Source organism: Desmodus rotundus, chromosome X (assembly GCF_022682495.2).
Source record: "Desmodus rotundus isolate HL8 chromosome X, HLdesRot8A.1, whole genome shotgun sequence".
Taxonomy (NCBI): domain Eukaryota; kingdom Metazoa; phylum Chordata; class Mammalia; order Chiroptera; family Phyllostomidae; genus Desmodus; species Desmodus rotundus.
In genome coordinates, this window is record NC_071400.1 from 16,466,682 (window position 1) to 16,472,816 (window position 6,135).

A 6,135-nucleotide genomic window follows, 5' to 3' on the forward strand; every position below is an offset into this window, starting at 1 on the left:
TATTCTGTTCGCAATGCCAATTGTCCTTCAGGAGCCCCAAACCAGGAAGCTGCTTAAGTATTCATGGTATTCTGAAAAAAAAAAACACCCAGAGAACTGGCAGATGTGGACATGCCATTTATTATTCACATTACAGGAGAGTGCACTGATGGTGGCAGGTTGGTGCAAGAGAGACTGCACCTCTTCTAGTCTGAGACGTTATAAGGGATCCCAGACAAAGGCATAATGGGTCCAGGTTGCACAAACCTATGCATGGCCTGGAATTACATTACATCAGTGTGCACATACAGAAGGAAAAGTCCACCAAGCAGTCACAGGACAAGAAGCCACTCCCAAAAGGAGATAATGAAGGAGTTACAATCCATTCCCCCCAAAATGAACATTCTGGCCAGGTGTCACCTAGCCAGCCCTTGTTAGGAGTGGTAGGAGAGCCATGTATTGGCCCCACATGCACTGTGAGCAAAGGCAACCTCATTGCAGGAAACTAGCTCAAATGTTTGACTAATTCCTAGGATATATATGGTTTGGTTTCAAATGTTTATTACTTAGCCTAGAATTGAACCTTGATATGCAGAGCACAAATGTCATACTTAATTCTAAATTTACAAATTTAACTCTCCTCTATAACATATATAAAGTTAAAAAAATATGGAATGCTTCTGTGCCAGGTTCTGTGCCAAATTACATATTTATCTTTTTAAAAGTCAAACTCAATATATACCAACAATTAAAAGACAAACATATATGTTCCATCCATTAATCAAAATTATTCATAGATTTATAACAAAAATAATCCATGTTTCAATAAAAAATGGAACCATGCTTTATGTAAATGTTAAAAAACTGTTTTAATTATTCTTCTCTCAAGTTGACTTAAAATTGTGAACTAACATAGGTCTGGCAGTCTCTTTCATCAAGGTCTTAAAGTCTTAGAAATATTTGAGGTTTGACTTCATCATCAGAGTTGATGAAATACCCTTTCTGCTTTCTACAAAAAGTTTCTACAATATTTGTATTATTAAAGTATCTCCAAAAGAATGTTTCTAATATTTAATAATTCTATAAATCTGGCAAATTATTAACAACTGATGAATGTAGGTAAAAGCTATATTCTTTAAAATTTGTGTAGTTTAAAACTTTCAAAATAAAAGTTAAGAAAACACATAAAAATGAAAATTTAAAAAGGCATAAAAATTTCAAGGCATATTAAATAATTAAAAAGTTAATACATAAATAAATAAAATATGAATGATTTGGCAAAATGTAGATGAAATTTACTTTAAAATGTATGGATTTACAACCTAAAATACTGTGGGAAAATGCATTTCAAATTTTATTAAGCTACATATTTTACTCTTTTTAAACATATTTAATATCCCTCAGCTTCTGCAGTCATTCTTTCACAGATATTTATTGAGAACCTCCACTGTGGCTTGTAATTGTCTAGATGCTATGTGAGATAGAATGATCTATAGGACACGGCCTGAGCCTTCAAGGAATTTACAAGCTAGAAGTAGTATCATATTCTTCAAAAAGCTTTGACAGTGTAAAAAGAAAATATAAGCTCATAAAAGAAAGCAAGCAAATCTACTCCAGAAGTCCATTTCATAATATTATTACACTTGATTCTGCAGTTGACTTCTTTCTCTAAAGGAAAGATGATTTCTATCATTGCCTCTTCATTCTCTTTGTCCTTCTCTTTCTCTGCTTTTTCCTCCTTCTCTATTTCTCTTTTCCTTTTTCTTCATTGTTTACATTATCATATTGTCATTCATATTTTTATTTATTTTTTAACCAGTAACAGTCATTTATTATCATTATCAAGTAGTATGCACTGTACATAATTGCATGTGCTATACCTTTATGTACAATGGACACTACAGCAGGTTTGTTTACACAAACATCATCACAAATATATGAGTAATACATTATGCTATGACTTTAAGACAGTTATAATGTCACTATGTGACAGGAATTTTTCAGCACTGTTATAATTTTAGGGACCAGTGTCATAAATGTGGTTGGTCATTGACTGAAATGTGCTTGCAAACAGTTCTTGATCCTGAAAGTTACTTACTGCTTTTATGCTTTTAAATGGTAGGAAGGACAGAAGTACAAGCTGTAATTGACCTAGGAATATTAGAAACAATTTTTAAATAAAACAATAAAAACACCATTGGCTTCACATGATCAATGCTCTTTCCATTAAATAGTGTTTTATTACTTGATCCAATAAGACACTCAATGTCTTTTAAAATCCTGTAATAGAAAGCTTCCTGTGTGAAAAGAGTGCTTCCTTTATGGTTCATCTCTAGTTCTCCTGTGTCCCTGTCTTAACTTGGTTTTATGAGGATACCGCATAAAATCCTCAGAAACATAGGTAGAGAGATGTGACTTTTGCATATTAGCAACAATTATCATAGAGCGTTAATTCTTTCTGCATTTTTTCACTTCTCTGTGTCCCTTTCCATTGCAAAGGAAACTAAGTGATCTAATATCTGTGTTTGTATTTAACCACAGAAAAATGCTCATTTTATGTCAACAAAATAGGGGGTTCTGTGAACAACAGCAGCAACAGGAATGGCGAGGGATTTATTCTAATTGAAATTAAGAACAATGTAACAATAGCCAGAGGGGAGTGGGGAGGGGATAGTGGGAGAGGGGTCTGTGGGAGCTACTATGAAGGACACAAGGACAAAATCAAGGGGGAGGGTAGAGGTGGGGGAGGGAGGTGGGACTGGCTGGGGTGGGGTGGAGGGATGGGGAGAAAATTGTAACTGAATAAAATAAATAAATATATAAACAAACAAACAAATAAATAAAAGATTCAAAGCTGAGGTATTTTTTAAGGGAGGAAGGGAGAAAACAACAATGAGAAGTAAAGAGGATGCCTACTCTATCTCCTAACAAAGCTTGGAGAGCTTTCTGTGTCAAGTATAGATCTCCTTTATTAATCTTCTGCAACCTATTTCATAATGTGAATGGGTCAAAATTTATTTAGTCTTTCCCACAGCTAATGGATGCTTAAGTTATTTCTATTTTTTGATATTACATACAATCCCATGCATTTTTCACTAAGGGTATTATACAGAATTTGCTTTTCCCTCCAAAGGACAAAAAGTGAAGTTTCTCTGTATTTTATCTTGTGGTTGAAGATCACAGAAGAATGTCAGAACTGAAAGGGACTTTAGACATCTCCTTTCTCCTCAAACTACTATATCTCTTCTCCTATCTTTATTCACAGTTAATGACTTTGTTTCCTATTTTCTTGAGAAAATAGAAGTAATCAGAAGAGGCAATCCACAAGTTCCCATTGCCACATTACATCATCTACCTGCAGCTTCTGTACTTTTATACTTGGCCTTCTATTCAGTAATTATGGATGAGCCATTTGTGCTACGAGCTAAGGATAATGTCTCCTCATACACAGTAGATTTTACTCTTCTTGCATTTTCAAAGATAGGGCCAGAACAATTCTCCTCTCACTCTTCTGCACCTCAATTTTTCTCTCTCTCTAATCATTCTCATTAGCATGACCCATTCTCATTAGCATACAATCATGCTATTTCTCCCATCTTAAAAAGAACACTCTTTCTTGACTCAACTCTCTCTTGTAGATACTGCCCTCCTTTTTTGCTTCTTTCTGCAGTAAAATTTCTCAAAAATGTTGTTTATACTCATGGACTCAAATTATTCTTCTCTCATTCTGTTTTGAGATTCCTTCACTCAGGCTTTTGTCCCTACTACTCACCAAAAATGGTCTTATCAAGGTCATACACAAGGGAATTCTACAACCAGCTTTATTTATTTATTTATTTATTTATTTATTTATTTATCTATTTACTTACTTACTTACTTACTTATCATCAACATGTGAGACAGCAGTTGATTATTTCTTTCTACCTTGACACATTTCCTCCCCCTAGCTTCTAGGTCACCACTTGTAATGATGTCTCCTCTCTCATTTCTGACATTGGTAATATGTGTCCTTTTTCTTTTTTCCTGATCAGTCTAAATAAAATTTATCAATTTTATTGATCTCAATGAACCAGCTTTTGATTTCATTAATTTTCTCTATTGTTTTCCTATTCTCTATTTCATTGATTTCTACTCTGTTGTTTAGGAAAGGAAACAAATTTTTCCTTTCTTACACATACTTTTGGGGTTTCTATGATCTTTGTTTTCTAATTTTCTTAAGGGACAAAGTAAGGTCATTGATTTCAAACCATTTTTTAAAAATACAGGTCTGTAGTGCTATAGATTTCCCCTGAAATACTCCCTTAAGTGGCATATCATAATTCTAATTTGTTGTGTTTTCATTTTTATACAGTGTAAAATACTTTCTAATTTCCCTCTTGTTTTTTTCTTTGACCCATGGGTTATCTAGAAGTGTTTTTGTTGTTGTTGTTGTTTGTTTTGTTCACAAATGTTTGGGAATTTTCCAGTTAGCTTTCTGTTATGTATTTTCCATTTTAATTCCATTGACTCAGAAAACTATGTTATTTGATTACTTCAAAATTTATGAACATTTGTTTTATAGCCTAAAATATGCTGTGTCTTGGTAAATGTTCCATGTGCACATGAAAAGAATGTGTATTCTGCTGTTGTATGGAGTATAGTATAAATGACAATTAGGTCAAGGTAGTTGATACTGTTTTTCCAAACTAGTATATTCTTGCTTGTTTTTTGTTTACTTGTTATATCAATTATTCAGAAAGAGTTACTGACATATTTAGTCATAATTATCCAGTTGTCTATTTGTTCTTGCAATTTTACCCTTCTCCAACTTTGTCCTCCACATTCTTTTAAAAGTTATCTTGACTATTCTTGTTCTTTTATTCTTACATGAGAATTTTATTTATTTTTGTTTTTCTAAAGATTTCAATTATTTATTTTTAGAGAGAGAGGGAGGGAAGGAGAGAGGGAGAAAAACATCAATGTGTGGTTGCCTCTCCTGCAGCTCCTACTGGGGCCTGGCCCACAACACAGACATGTGCCCTAACTGGGAATCGAACTGGTGATCATTTGGTTCACAGGCCTGTGCTCAATCCACTGAGCTACAGCAGCCAGGGAATTCTTACATAAGAATTTTAGATTAATTTGTTGAGTTCTATGAAAAACCCACACTTGGAACTCATTTAAATTATAAACTATTTAGGAGAAATATTTTATATCTTTTTTGAAAAAAAATCCTACCTGAGGATATGTTTATTGATTTTAAACTGATGAGAACAGATACTACACTTGATCTTAGCCAAAAGGCCAAGAAGCAATTGTTTATTCATTTTATATATAGAGAGAAAAACATTAATGTGAGAGAGAAACATCAATCAGTTACCTCCCATATGTGCCATGACCGGGAATCGAACCCGCAACCTAGGTATATGGCCTGACTGGAGATCAAACCCACAATCTTTTGTTGAATGGATAATGCTCCAACCAACTGAGCCACCTGGCCAGGGCTAGAATTTGTATTTTTATGATATTGTGTTTTCTCATCCATGAATATAGTACAGTTAGTCCTCACTTAATATCATCAATAGGTTCTTAGAAATTGCAAAACCACATGTAATGAAACCAGTTTCACCATTGGCTAATTAACATAAATAAAAGTTAAGTTCCTATGGAATATTTCTGATCACAAAAACATCACCAAATTTCTAAAGAAATAAAAACATCACCCAAACACTTCTAATATTAAACACTGAAACAAATGTGAATTATACACACATTTAAGAAAATAAAAACAAGCATGTTTTCAACTTATTTATTCTTGTTCAGGGTCTCAGGTGGCAGAAGCTTGTCCTGGCAAGGTGGGAACCCACCTTGGTCAGGAACCCCTTGCATGGACAGGTGCATTCACACACACCCATGTTCACTCAGACTAGGACAGTGTAGACATGCAGTTCACCTCACACACACACCTTTGGGAAATGGGAGGAAACCAGAGGACCTGGAGAAAACCCATGCAGACATGGAGAACATGCAAACTCCATACAGACAGTGACCTTGGGCAGGAGTCAATTTTTTTTCTCATCAAAGTTATAAAAAAAAGGATATTAAAAAAAACATTTCTTGAGGAACTGCTGTATGTTGCTCCATTTATTTAGGCCTTTAATTTGTTTTTCCATAACT

At 34.1% G+C, this 6,135-nt stretch overlaps 1 pseudogene; it reads right to left on the reverse strand.

The window, feature by feature from the left end:
- Positions 1–5,161: 5,161 nt before the first annotated feature.
- Positions 5,162–5,274, reverse strand: LOC112310283 (U2 spliceosomal RNA; annotated as a pseudogene).
- Between the last annotated feature and the right edge of the window lie 861 nt (positions 5,275–6,135).